The sequence below is a fragment of the Jatropha curcas genome, chromosome 8, assembly GCF_041381405.1.
Source record: "Jatropha curcas cultivar XTBG-Jc1 chromosome 8, XTBG_Jcur_1.0, whole genome shotgun sequence".
In the NCBI taxonomy this organism is placed as follows: Eukaryota; Viridiplantae; Streptophyta; class Magnoliopsida; order Malpighiales; family Euphorbiaceae; genus Jatropha; species Jatropha curcas.
The window spans coordinates 20,394,464-20,410,421 of record NC_143158.1 but is presented as its reverse complement, the minus strand read 5'-3'; positions in this window follow the sequence as shown (position 1 = coordinate 20,410,421).

Genomic DNA, 15,958 nt, shown 5'->3' with positions numbered 1-15,958 from the left:
CTCTTTGACACGCGCCTTAAATGTATGGAAACGATGATCGCAGACCGTTTCCAGTCCATCGAGATTATGAATGGCAGTCTTGATTCTCGGATGGACACCATGCAAGGCCAACTCCAGACCATCCTCCAGCTTCTGCAGCCACCTCCACCACCAGAGAATTGACGGATTTCTCACTTTTCTTTGTTTTATTTTTGTTTATTTGTTGTAATACATTGTCTTGGTTGCTTTCACTTTAGTTTATTTGTTATTTGAATTTTTATAACTTTTTAGTAGTTTGTTTTGTTCTTAATGTTTAGTTGCACTTTTAGCTAAGACTCTTCCCACACCCGTTCTATTGTATTATTCAATACAATGTTGGTAAGATTTCTTCTTCTCTCTTACTGCTTTCCTTCTAGTAATGCAATAAGTTTGGGGAATTTATGCACATTGGGGATAATGTGATTGATTGAATTGGGGGAACGGAATTTTGGCAAAAATTTTTGTTTTTGTTTAACATTTTTGGAATGATTACAAGTAAGCTTGAAAGTTCTCATGTCTAGTAATGAGTGTTAAATATAGTCGATTCTAAATTCTAGCATATTTAAGTTTTGAATTTGAATTTTTGACTCAATCATGTTCATTGATCTAAACTATTTGTTTCTAGACTTTTAAAACACTGATTTTTATGAAAGTTATGATATAAAGGTGTGTTTTACTCTAAAGTATTTTAAACCTTGGCATTCCTAGAACAAAAATTAGAACTTCCTTCGAGGCGAGAAATTTAAATGTTTACATCTTTGAAAGAGATGATTTAGGCAATTTTTGTTGACACCTATATAGCCTAAACTACCTAAACAAAAATATATGACCTTTGAAACCCACTTTGAAGCTTTAAACCGTATAATTTTCTTCTTCACCATAAATAAACCAGGCCATTAAAGCCAAATTCAAATCTCTTACCCTAAGTACAAAGGATTGTATGATTAAAAGATTCGACTTTTAATTAGAATATAGCAACAAAGAGGGAGAATTCATCAATCAATACTAGCAAATAAAGAAAAGAGGAAAGAATCAAGAAAGAGGCACATGCAAAGCAATCAAAAGAATGCAAGAAGAATGGTAAAGCAAGTAAGAATAGTGCCAAAATATTAAGAAAAGACCTTGCACAAGATGCCTCTAGCTAGTAAGAAAGCTTCAAAACCAACACTCCCTAGAACTAGTAAAAGTTTAATTAAAATAGAATCTTGAATATTATACATTCTTTTGTACTCTTTGACTACCCTTTTATCCTTTCTTTTGATTAAGCAAAATTTGCACCAAGAAAGCCCCATTACAACCCAAAATAAAGACCTTTTGATCTTTTAATTGTATGCATTTAAATCGTGGAGAAAGAATGACTAATTCTGCATATGGGAATGCCACTGTTGCACTATCAATTGTCTTATTTTTGAAAGGTTGAAAATTCTTTAGATAATTCATGTCCTATTTATCATAAATTGAATAAATATTAGTGTTGACAATCTCTTTAAACTTGTATTTTACTCAATGAATGTGTTTTATTCAAAAATAAAAGTCAAACTTAAGTATGATTAGCATGGAGAACGATTGAGTTTATTCACTTGTTTACTAATCATGATATCATGAAAGATTATGGAAATCATCTCCAACCATGTTAAACTAGTGTCGTCAAATTATTTTTCCTTTAGTTTTGTTGCTTGAGGACAAGCAATGGTTTAAGTTTGGGGAATTTTGATAAGTGTAAATTTTATAGTGTTTTTAATATAGTTTTTATTAGAAATTTAGTAAGTTTTTACTTCTTTAATTTAATTTTAAATCACTTTTAGTATATTGTGTTTAAAAGCTTCCTTGGTCTTTATCCTCTTGATCTAAGAGAAAATTGCAGAAATTTGGCGCAGAAAAGAACTTTAGAATGCAAGGCACTCAATTTCTAGCACGCCCAGCCCGTGCTGGAAGGCACACCGTGCTAGAAGCCAAGTAAACCAAAGGAAGACAGAAGAGAGCACGCCAGGGTGTGTCAATAGGCACGGCCGTGCTACAATGGGACCAGGGCGTGTCAAGCATAGCACGCCCATGGCAACTCTAGACAGACTTCCAGAGAAGAGCACGCCCTGCCTGTGCTCTGTAGCACGCCCGTGCCTTAGTACTTCACTAGCCCGTGCTACCTAGCACGCCCCGTGCTTCACTAGCCAGACTCCCAGATACAAGCACACCCAGCCCGTGCCATGAAGCACGCCCGTGCTGCCCAGGCGGAAACCAGCGTGAATTTAACACGCAAATCAAGCCTTTCTCACATGGGCCGACTTCAAGGAGTTTCCTAAACACACTAAACAAGACCTGGACCTATTCTTGAAGAAAAAGGAGTCCTAATCAAGAAGAAATCAAGAGCCTAAACAGTTATGATCTCCTATAAAGGATTTTGTGCTAAATAAGGATTCTATTTCCTAAAAGGAGTCAGACTTGCCTTCAGGATCTCTATATAAAGGGAGGAACTTCTCATAGTAAGGCACTCTCGTTTTTTGTGACAATTCACTTTACATAATTCTCTTCTTCTCAAAGATTTCAAGCTTCAAATAATTGTGCTAAGATTCAAGGAAGCCATCAACATAGTTGTGATACAGTTTTTATTCTAAACTCTTCATTTGTTTCTTTCTTTATTATTGTCTTTAAATATGATGAATGATTCAAGTATGATTGAGTTTAATTTAATTACTATGTCCAGCTAAACTTTTATACTAGGGATTTGATGTAATTTAATTAGATCCCAGCTTATAATATTAGATTTATTTTCTTTGTTCTTGTTATAACTTATTATTGTGCTTAAGGCTTCCAGGACAGAAAAATTTCCCTGGATTGATTTATTTCAATAATCACATTCGGGAGAAGGGTTATTGATATGAAAAGATAATAATTTACTTGAGAATAATAACTTGATGTGGAAACTATATGTTTGACTCAAGGGGGGCTTTCATAAGTTAATAAATTATTAAGTTGTGAATTCACAAAGCAACCATGAAAACCTAATGATCTGATTTATGTTTAATTTCATATTAAGATAGGTATTAAATTGGATTAGAATAGCTAACAATAAATCGGGAGAGCTTGTTAGTAACCTTAGGGTTGTTTCTCCTACTTGAACAATTAAACTTGATTACTGAACTAATAGAATAAGCGGGATAGAATTAAATGAAATCAAATTCCCGAGTAGCTTAATCCCTGATTTCTTTTCACCTAAATTTTGTGTTTGATCTCTTTTACTTGAATTTTATTACTTTACAGCGAATTCCTTTATCATCGTCTAAATAATAAATAGGTTAACATAATTTGGTAATTGATAAACAATCCCTGTGGATACGATACTTTCTTACTCTATATTACTTGTTGCGATTTCGTACACTTGCGAAAACCGCTGTCAGGGTGCACTAAGGCCGCAAATCGGTACTGATTAGGGGCATTCAGTGCTGATTGAGAGGGCTTCGACACCGATTTTTGCCCTGGGTCAGCACTCCCTTGCCTATAGAAAGCACACTCCCCCTCATTCCAAACCACCTCTTGTTGCTTGATTGAGCGCTTCTCAAGCTTCAACGACTCTCATTCTCCCTTTTATGATTCTAAGGCAATATCCGACCTTGCTTTTCTTCCTTAATTGAGTTAAGGCCTGACTTGGTACTCAAAAGTCAATCCTTTCGACTTTCACTTACACTTTAATCTTCCTTAGACTAAAGCTATAAGTTAATTAATCTATTATTAATTAATTTAAGAATTAATTAATAATACGTTAATTAACGCTAGTAAATATAAGACTATAAATCGGGTCCTCATGCCCTACCTAAACTCTATTTGGAGGAAGACTTGACCTCTTTGGTCGTTATAACCGTGCAGCTCTGATCCAGCCATGTAACAAGTACTAGGGTATAAACACTAAACTTAAAACTTTATTAATTAAGCCCGATCCATTTGTCACCATATCAACTGTCAAGCACGGTCCGTTCGACACTTTGCATGCTTTAATCCCATTTCGTCCGGCATTCTAAACCTGGTCCGTCTGGTAAAATTGATAAAACTAGTTTTTCAAACTAAGCTCGGTCCACTCGACAAACCTTTCAAAGCCACTCCCCGAGTGGTACCTTCAAAACCCTACCATCCTAATCGATGGTAGAACTTCGTGCGCCCCGATCCTCTTACAAATGAGGTACGAAGGCATACCTATGGACTTCAGCCTAGGTATCGGGCCCCCAATCGAACTAACCAGTCAGGACTTAGGGAATGTGTTGCATAACCTAGAATCCTTGATAAACGAGGATAGAGTCGGGCTCCCTTCGAATTACATGCTTTTAACTATTTATGCTTTTAATGCACCATATTTCTGATATTGCCATGCATTACTAATACATTTATGCATCGATAAACTAACATTAATGCAAAATACTGATTTTTGATTTCTTAATTATGACCCAAATTGTTGATTCATTCGAAAGAAGCTGAAAACCTAGTCCCCGAACCCAATGATTTAAGGCTAGTGCATTTTATCCAAAAAGGAAAAACTAAAAAATGGAGTCCAACACGGGGTTTTTTCCTTAATCATTTCCCAAAAAACAAAAACAACTTAAGGTGGCAACTCTATCACATCACACACTTGTCAAACCGCTCCAAAGAGCTAACCCGACACCACTTAAGCGCTAAACCGAGCTATAATCTAACAAATCAATATAAAATCAAATCAACAAAAGGAGCTGTAAGGAGTTCCTCCTAATTTTTCTGATAAACCAACCAATGGGCCCTTCTAGATTGACTCCGTCCTTCGGATCTTTCCCGTGGCACTAGGGAGGGGTCTCACAATCCCAAGCCTTAGGAGAATTGCTCAAGGCGATGGGAGCAATCAATCTAGAACTGACTTATGAAGAAGAGATTGAAGCCGAGGCTAATCCCATCCAAAATCAGAGGACCCAAAAGTGTGAACAAATCATCTTACTGCAAATTATTAGGAGGAATCATCAAAACTGATGCCAAAGGACCAATAGGCAGCCAATCATCACTCCAAAAATTGGTGTCCAAGCCATTATGAACATCTCTAATCAAACCAGCCTTCACCACCTCCATTCCTTTACAAAACGCTCTCCAAATATGAGAAGCACGCATCTGGATTTATAATCCCAACTAAATTGACCCATCATGTACTTATTAATCAGAGCTTTTGCCCACAGCTGATCACGATTTTGATCAAGCCTCCAAGCCAGCTTACCAAGTAAAGCTCGATTTGTAACCTTCATCTTACAAACCCTCAACCATCCCATCTCTTTTGATAATTGTACTATGTGGTATGGATCAGCCATCACTCATCCATGGAGCTCAAGGGAGCAAGGAGCATAACAAGGGAAACCCATTGATACTTCCTAGTAGGCCAATTATAAGAAATCGTGCAAAGAGATATGGGGCAGCCATGTCCTTATATGTTCAAGAACAAGTTACACAAGAGCTCCATAACCTTACTTTCAACAAGTGCTGTGTGGAACTTGAAGGCACACCTAAGCTTCTTACATTACTTTAAGCATATGTGGGACTGCCTGAAGGCAAGTTCCAAGGAGTCGTGCAAAACTGAATTTGCAGCATGTAGCATGCCCGTGCTAGTTTAGCACGCCCATGCTATGTAGCACGCCCTACCCATGCTAGGGCCTGACCTTGGAGTGAAAACAACACTAAACTTGCAGCAAATAGCAAGGATGTGCTAGGAAGCACGCTCTAGCCATGCTAGGGTCTGAGTTTGGTGCAATTAGTTAGTCCATTTGTGTTAGTTTTGAGTTGTAATATTGTTAATGGGTTAGGCCACCAATAAATTGGGCCACCCTTTTATCTTATCCTTAATTTGTTTGGTTTAGTTATCTTATCCTTAGTTGGTTTAGATTAGTTAATCTTTATCATTAGTTTGTTTGGATTAGTTATTCTAAATCCTTTAGGGATCAGGTTTTTAGATTCAGTATAAATAGCTTTGTTATATTGTTAAACAAATCATTCAATGAATTAATAAAATCTTCAGATTTGTTCATGCTTTTGGCGTGTTCTTTGATTAGAGTGATTGTGAGATTGCTTTCCTCTAATTGCACCAAGAATCAAGGTAAAATTATCAATTTACTTGTGGCATTTATCTTATTCTTCTTTACTCTATTATTGGTGTTCTTGATTCCTTAAGCTTTGGGTGCCATAGAGGGGGAGTTTAGTTTGATCATTGAAGCTATTCCAATCTTGTCATAGAGTTCTTGGAATTAATTTCCATAGGGTTCTGCGTCACTGTATCCCAAGCAATAAGATCGACCCGTTGACTATCATTAGTGTCCTGCCAAATAAAATTTTGACAAAGCCATTCCATCTCATCACAAATAGAAACATGGAAAAGGGCAGTTTGCATAGCATAAATAGGAAGCACAAAAAGGACGAAATTAATGAAAGTAATTATTCCTGCAAGAGACAACACTATAGACCCCCACTCCTCTAAATGAACCTTCATCTTGTCCAGAATATACGAAAAATTAGAGTGCTTGACTCTAGAATGAAAAGAAGGGACCCCAAATGCCTTCCTAAATCCTCCGTAGTCTGCATACCCGAAATAGCTGAGAGTGCTCTAACTGTAATAGCAGAAACAGAAAGAGAGACATAAAAACATGACTTGTTAAAATTAATGCGTTGTCCAGACACTAAGGAAAATTTACCTAAGACCTCCATAATGATTCGGATCTGATCAACTACGGCCTCTGCAAATAGCACCATGTCATCAGCAAACATGAGATGTGACATTGAAGGACCATGATTAGACGATGGAACCGGCTTCCAACTCTAAATGTGCACCTCCTCTTTGGTCATATGAGCAAGAACCTCAATGCACATAATAAAAAGGTAGGGCAAAAAAGAGTCCCCTTGCCGAACTCCCCGAGATGGCTTAAAGGATGGAAGTTTCTCACTGTTCTATGAGATAAACATAGAAGAAGACCAAATACACTTCATAATATTCTCTATCCATCCCATTGAGAACCCAATATCGCCCAGGACCCATTCAATAAAATCCCAATTTAAATGATTATATAACTTCTCCAAATCAATCTTAATAGCCATAAACCCCTTACCCCCTTTAGACATTCGCATCAAGTGCTAGAGCTCCTAGTAAAGAACAATATTATCAGTGATCTGTCTCCCAAGGACAAAACTACACTGCTCTAGCCCAATCAGTAATGGTAAAATCTGCTTAACCTATTAACCATTGTCTTAGTAATAAGCTTATACAACACGTTGCATAAGTTAATGGGATGGAATTGAGAAAGAGAATCAGGAGCAGTGACTTTAGGAAGCAACACTATCAGAGACTCATCCACTACAGGCGGAATGGGACAACCATTAAGCACACCCAACATAAATTGAACCACAGACTCTTCCATAATAAGCCATAGGCACTGGTAACACGCTGCTTGATACCATCACTGCAAAGCGACTTAATTGGAGCCATAGAGTGGAGCGCTTGCTACACTTCATCTGCTGAAAAGGTAGCATTAAGCGAATCACAAGCTATAGAGGGAATGGACAGGAAATGACCTGACCGTAGAACTGAAAATCAGGAGGAACTTCCATAAAGTATAACTGCAAATAGAAGGCTTGACCCATTGTCTTCAAGTCCTCACCATCGGACACCCAATTCCCATCACCATCTTTAACCCAATGAATAGTAAGCTTAGATTTTCGTACCATAGCCAAGAGATGGTAGAACTTAGTATTCCTATCTCCTGAAACAATCCAATCTTCCCTAAACTTTTGATACTAAAAGAGCTCTTCTTGATTAATAACATCATCCAACTCCTTCAAGAGCTTACGTTCCAGCTTAACAAACCTAGCTAAATGAGAAGAAGCCAACCTAGCCTAAACACCCTTGAGTCTCACCAAAAGCCACCTCTTCTTATTGAAAATATTACCAAAGTGGTTCTTATTCCAATCTCTTAATTTATTAGCAAGTAAGTTAATAACGATAGGGGTATCTGTAGACTAGTTCCAAATCTGTTTGACAACATCAAAGAGAGCACTATGAGAAAACCTGGCACCTAGAACTGAAATTGCAGAGAGGAAATATGTTGATCCTTGAACAAATTCACCACAAGAGGAATATGATCAGACCCAAAATGGGTTGGATGCAAAACAATCGCATATGAAAACCAGATCCTCCATGAAGAAGAGCAAAAAGCTTTGTCCAGCCTTACTTACTTGAAAGAAGTAGGAGCGGTACCTCTATACAACGTAAAGGAGATCCCACAAACCTAGGTCGATAAGAGAATTCGAGAAGATCCAATATGAAAAATCCCTACTGCTCGCAACATTAAAGGAAGAATAACCCACCTATTTTGCATTCGAAATCAGAGAGTTAAAGTTGGGGACTTGTTGACGCGTGTTTTTATGCCCCCGTCTAACCCAATAAGGATATAAGGATGCGGAATAAGGAATCACGGTCAACCAGAAGTGTTTTTAAACCAAAAATTTGATTTAAACCGGTTCAAGGAGTCTGACCTATGTTAGGGTTGCGTCACGCAGCTACCGCCTGCGTGACGGCACTCATAGTTGCGTCACGCAACTCTGACCAGGACGACATCATTTGGACAGGCCCGCGTAACGGTCTACACTATTTGTATGGATACGCGGCAACTGTACGAAAAGTAAGCTACGTCACGCAGCTTGCGGGTCCGTCACGCAGCTGCTACCTGCGTGACGCAGCTTTGTTCTGTTGCCCTACCCATATAAATACAACATTTTCATTTTTAAACGGGACTTTTCACTTTTCTCTAGACTTTGGCATTTTTTTTTTAGACTTAGAGAAATCTTATTGCGGCTAGGGTTTCCCCAAGAACTCTAGTGAGTAACCTTGAGGAAGATGAAGCTATTAGAGATATAGATTGAAACTTAAAAAAACAAAAGTCATAAAAAAGAAAAAGAAGAGAGAAAAGAAGAAAAGAAAAGTTTTATTGTTGAAATTTGGTACTAAACGCTTCTGGGATCGTGAAGCTGTGTTCCCAAATCATCTAAACCGTATGCAATCCTCGAATCTGAGGGTTAGGTAACTATCTAAACCTTCCTTTTCATTTTAGTTGTTTATTTGTGAAAAATCTCATTTTCTGAGTATTTGGTTAGTTTGTTTTTTGATTAAGCAACATTTTGCCCATTTTTGAGTATTTCTGAGCCATATTAGACATCTGTTAATAAAAAGAACACGTAAAAAGAGTAGTTTGAAAGGTAGTTACGGACCAGAGCAGCTGCGTCACGCAGCTACTACCCGCGTGACGCAACTGTTCATGTCCAAAAGACCTTGACTCTGCTTGGACTACCCGCGTGACGGAACTGTTCGTGTGCATAGGTATTATTTCATTTTTTTTATGCTTTTATTTAACATTATGTTTTAAATAAATAATTAATAAATCTGGAGATTTTGATAAGGTCACGAACAGTAGCGTCACACAACTAGGAGTTCCGTCACGCAACTGTTCTTCATAGAACAGCTGCGTGACGCAACTGTTCTAGGGTTCCAGAATACTTTTTTATTTTATTTTAATTTCATGACATTAAATAAATGTTTAATTTTAATTCAAGAAATGACCAATAATGGGCAGATTGTATTCTAATCAAATCAAACAAATTAATTTACTATGATTTTGAGATTTTAGGATTTATTATTTATATTGTTTAAATTATATTATTAAATCCGGTTTGTGGCCCGCCTTTAACCATAAGGCAAGAGCTTGTCTTTTAATTATTTTTATTATGGGTGGATGATTGATGTGATTATGATTGCTTATGAATGCAATGAATGAATCTATTTGGGGCTATTAATTAATTTTCCACATAGGAACTCGATTCGATTTGATCGGGTTGGGTTTAATTAAATAATTTAGCTTTTCTAAAATAAAATCGATTAGAAATTGTAGGTTAAAGAGGCCGGTTTTTCGGGCGTCGGCTTCCAACGGGCCGACGTACCCAATTCCCTTACCTAGAACCGCACACGGTTCGCTTGACCAGTTTTTCAAATAATTGGCCTTAAATAAAATTGGGTTAAATGGAGTCATTTTATAAATTAAAATCGAAAACGGTCCCATTGCCGAAATAATGGTTGGCGACTCAAATACTTTATAAGACCAATTTATCGGGCACCGCGTTTCCCAGAAGATTTTAACACCACTTTCCAATAATAATCCTAAATGAATAAAAAGAAGTTTTCCGAGGTCCTTTTCCGGGGTTTTAAGGGATCTCAATCCACCATAAAAATAACTATGGGAAGGAGGGCGAAAACAGGACTGGCATACACAAAACACAACGTTCCATCCAAGGTCAATTGCATAGTGATCTGAAAAACCAAAAATTGAGTATGTGTTAAGACTAATGAAGATCAAAAAACATTTTTGACTAGAAAACCCATATACCATCGCTGAAATCGCAAGTCTTCCACCCGAATCCAATGATCAAAACCTAATGAAGAACAAACCTGATTGTTGTAATATCCACTCATTCGAGACTCCAAAAGACAAAAAACATTTGGCTTGTACAACCGCTTGTATTCAAAGAAAGCCCATTGAAATTTGGAGACACGACTACTTGACAATTCGGAATGATCAAAATCATTAAATATGGGCAAAAGAAGCGAACCTGAAGAAGGAGATCCTCCAAAAATCAACAAGTTGCAACTCTCTCCTCTTGAGGAGGCTCAGAATCAGTCACCATCAACCCATCGCCATGTAGGTCGCCATTCATTCCTAACTCCTTAGGAGTTTCATTAACCACTTAAATAGATCCTACTAGATCATGTAAAGCCTCCATATCCAAAAGTTGAATGTATGAAGCTAAGGGATGAGGGATAGAAGGATCACCATACTTGTCATTTTGGAGGATATTATGATTCTCTGGAAATAGAAGAGAGAATTATTATCATACAGATGGACTATAGTACGAGTACCTTGCAATATTATTTTTGCCTCCACTAATGACGACATGCTTCCCGTTCTGCTGCTACCTATCTTGGCTTATTTGGAGCCTGTTCCAATATGCTTTCATGGTTAGATGACTAGCACCTCAGATAAATGTGTCGTTCTCCAACTCTAACAATGGGGGCTAGCTTTACTAGCAGCCGGGCTATAAGATTTCCCATTATCCTTTCAAAAGGCCTCATAAAGCTTGGGCTTGCACTCTGAATCTCCTACACCACACTCCTACTTGTCTAGGCCCAATCCAATCATGATTCTCCTCCCTAAACCCAACATCCTCACTAGCCAAAACACCAAATTTGGACCCTACCACATGGGAAGAGTGCATAATTCCCTTATACCTCCTACGTAGCCTAGTATCCATAGAATTCCGTTTCCTTTGATTCTGCTGAGAATTTCAAGGTTTTCCTTTACTAACAGGCATCCAATCTCTGTAATTATTGATGACAGCTAGATTCACTACTTGATTCTCAGGAAGTTGGTCAACTCTAGGCTCCCTTCTTTCTAACCCACTGTTACTGGCATCTAGTAAATCAATCCCCCTGGCCTCTTTCTCCACCATCTCCGCTACACTATTAGACAAAAGAGGACATTTTTCCTTGACATGTCCATTCTTACCACAGTTAAAACAAACCATATGCAAAACCCTCTTATTTCACCCTGCGAATCCTTTTCCTAAAACGGAACTTCGAAACTAGCGATTTTGTGAGATCAACCTCCACATACATCCTAGCATACCTTCCCCGACTGACACGGCTTGTGTTAGTATCAACTTTAATAGGTGTTCCTATTTTGGCTCCTACTTTCATAATAATCAGTTTCGTAATACTCAATGGGAAGGCATGGAAACCATACCTAAACCATCAACCTTTCCATGGTTGCTATGAATGGGTCGAAAGCAGCATACCATTTGCAAACTGATAGGTAGTGGCATCCAATCATCCACGGACCCTCAAATAAGGCATGGTCATAATCATTCGAACTATTGAACTTGACAAAAAAAAAGTTATTTTCTAAACGAATTACTTCAAGGGGAGATTGAGCATCAACTCTTTGATCCGTCTCGTCAGGTAACCGTAACCCACTAGCCTACCTAGCAACTTTATAAGTAAGCAAATTGCCATGGCCTACGCCGTGGCTTCTTCACTCTGGACAGATGGATGGTAGGGCATAGAGTACCATCTTTCCCGTCTGACTCCTCTATATTTGACTCTTCATCCTCATCTAATTCAGACGAATCCGACTCTTCCTCCAACTCCATAACTTCATCAACCCATTTAGCTTGCATTAGTGTCCCTAAAGGAAGGACCTTTCAACCTGTCACTTGCATCCCATTGCTGCTCCAACTCATTGTCTGCATGGAGATCCTTCCACTTCTTCCCGTACTACGGTTCAACAAATCATTCCTCCTGAGATTGCACAGGAAAAAAAAAAAGGATGTAGGGTTCATAGGACTAGAGCCATTTTTAAATTTTAATTCCCTTTGAGTACTATGTATATGAGTATTACATCTAATATATTAAAAAAAATCAACCTCCTATTCTTGGGTGCAATTAAATAAACACATTTAAATTGTACAAAATTTATTATAAATCAAAGAGATTATATAGGCATACCTCATTCAACGACTCGTAAGTACACCCAGTTAATAATTCTCTTTTTGCAAATATGCTAGTTATAATTCTTTAATTTATATCGACTATTTCGAAATTCACATGATACCTGTAAAATAGTTTAAAAGATATTACAAAACTATTCATAGACATTATATATCTAATTAAAAGTATTTGATATTTGATATTGTATAAAGTATTTGAAATAAATCACATTCTTACTTGTTATTAATAGTCTCAACATCTTGTCTCAACATCTTCAACGTCACCACATGTGTAGCATCGTATTTTACCATCACCTTTAGGACAAACTTTTTTTTTTTACACTTTTTGTAAGATTGATATCAAAGAGATTTTCTGTTTTTAGTGTTTGCCGTTTCTCCCTAAAAAAACCTTCAATCCCTACATATTAAGTGAATGTTATTGTAATAATAGCTAATTTTAAAAACTTTTAACTAAAACTATAGAATTTATATATAAATTATTAATTAAAGATACATAAATTTAATAAATTTTATCTAAATACTTAATTGAAATGTTCTATTAACAATCTCTTTAACTCAATTCTTGGCGCAATTGAAAATCTTTCCTGATTTTGATATAATAATTCTTGATAGTCAAAAACAATAAATTTTACACAGTTAAAAGTAATTATTATTAAAACTAAATATATCTGTAATACTATATATATAGTGGGACAAAACCAATTTCCTACTTAGAATTAGATTAAACTTCCTATAGAATTTTGATTCAAATAGAAATTAACAAACCAATAAATATATTAATTGGCCTTTAATTTAATGATTCATAATCTAATTTGAAAACTAAAATTTTAATAAAAATAAAATGAAAATGCATTTAAGTTTCAATACATATTTACGTATAGTTTCATAGTCCTAATTTGAAAACTAAAATTTTAATCAAAAAAATAAAACGATCCATTTAAATTTCAATACATAGTTACATATGGTTGGTGATGAGTGCAACTTGTTAGTATATCTAATGGATATATTTTATTTCGTGAATCTTCATAAGTTAGTGGATCCTTGAGGGCCACTTTTTATTTTTTTACATTACATTTACATATACAAGTACAAATTCGTGTATGACATAAATTCACACTTTGAATAACAAGTGGCATATATTGTATGCTCCACCCTAAATTGTTAGAACAATATTATTAGTATCCATGTATGGTAAATAACTATGACTCACTTGCTAACATATCATTACCTTTGAATCTAAACAAGTAGATTTATTAACATAAATGTAAGATACATATAAATCCAACTTGCTTTTGAAAAAATCATTTGCCCTTCCTATTTTACCCTAATAATAATTATTTTATTTTTTAGTGGCCCTATTTATAATATAAACTTTCATGGATAAGAATTGCCAAATCCCGTTATATAGGCCTACCCATATACCAAGTAAATCTATAAATAGTTTTTTAAGAACATTTTACTGTCTTATTTTTTTTTCTATGAATGGTCAAATACCTTCATTTAAATCAGGAAACTGTTTTTATTTATTTAGTATACAAATCGTCCATATATCTTACCATGTATAGTAAAGGACTATAACTCATTTGCGAACATACCATTACCTTTGAATCTAAACAAGTAGATTTATTACATAATGCAAGAGACTATTATAAATCTAACTTGGTTTTGAAATATCATTTGTCCTTTCTTATCTTTTTGATGCCCTCATTAAATTTGAGTATAATATAGACTTTCATAGATAAGAATTGTCTACTCCCATTATATGGGCGTACCTATAACCAAGTAAATCTATAAAATGGTTTTTAAGAAAATTTCACCGTCTTATTCTTTTTTTGGTGAATGGTCAAAAATAACTTCATTTAAGTCAGGAAACTATTTTTGATTTATTTGTTATACAAATGGCTCCATACATCAATTTTAGATAACACGTTCATTTTTTATGTACAACTATTTTCAAATTCATCCATTCTTGGTATATATCCTTAATCTGTTGGCTCAAGGGTCAATTTCTAATCTCGGATTTTGATGATTAATACAAAACAAATAAATTTAAAATTATGTTATTTGTGCTAATTTTATTTTATGCAGAATTACTATGGAAAAAATCGTACAAGACAAGTCCTACATTGATGTGAAGTTATTCGAAGATCCTAGTAGCTAGGTATTTAGGATACTTTGTAGGATAGAGAGAAATCCATATGAGCACATAAATTAAGTTTTCTCTCAAAAATATTTTTCGGAAATTAGATTTTTTTAAAATAAATTCTTTTTATTTGTTTTCGAAAAATATTCTTTAAGTCGAAATGATTTAATTTCCTAAACTAAAGAGATTACTTCTCTAATGTTTTTGGTAATAAAATCATACACTTTTCGGTAATATCTTTGAAAGATCTAAAGTATTTAAATTTATTTTCTTACCTTAAAAACGAAGGAGAATCTTTTTCGTTTTAGTAGAGTATCCTTCCGTAAAAATATTTTCCAAATAAATGCTTCGAAAATCTTTTGGTTAAAGGAAAGCAAAATCGTGGTTCATTCTCTTACCAAAAGGATAAAATAATTTTTGGTAACAAAGATTTTCGCATCTTCTAAATAAGGAAAGCAAATATTGTGATTTCAAATGAATATCCACTTCGAAAAGCAAGGGACATGATGCTGTCTATAAATAGGAGCTTTCACGTCTTTGTTGACGCGTGTTTTTATGCCCCCGCTGATCCGATGATGATACGAGGATACGGATTGTCTTAATGGTATCTAGAAGTCTTTTAATCCAATGATTTAAATTAAATCAATTTTCAGTTTCTGGCTAGGTAAGAGTTGCATCACACAGCTACAGTAGCGTCACGCAGCTACAGTTGCTACAGTTGCGTGACGCAGCTACAGTAGCGTGACGCAGCTATAGTAGCGTGACGCAATTATGCTTTGACCTACTTCTATAAATAGATCTTTTTCTCACCATTTAAGGGGACGACACGATTTTGAAACCCTAACAAACCACCCTACGGCTACATTCTCCTCCAGAAACTCTTGTGAGTTGATTTGAAGGAAAATGCCATTAGATATCAATTTTAGGTGAATCAATCATAAAAAGAGAGAAAAAAATCAAAAGAAACAAAGAACACTTGAATCCTTGGAAACAAAGCTTCTGGGAAATCTTAACTACCAATTGTTAAGACATTTGATCCATTTACAATCCTCAATCTGAGATTAGGTAACTTCTTTACATTCTTTGTATTTTTCTTTTTACATATTTTTTAGTTTTAGTAATTTAAGCTTCTTTAAACTGTATTCTATCATATTTGGACATTTTATGTTGTCTTAAAACACATTTAAATAAAAAATGATCTAA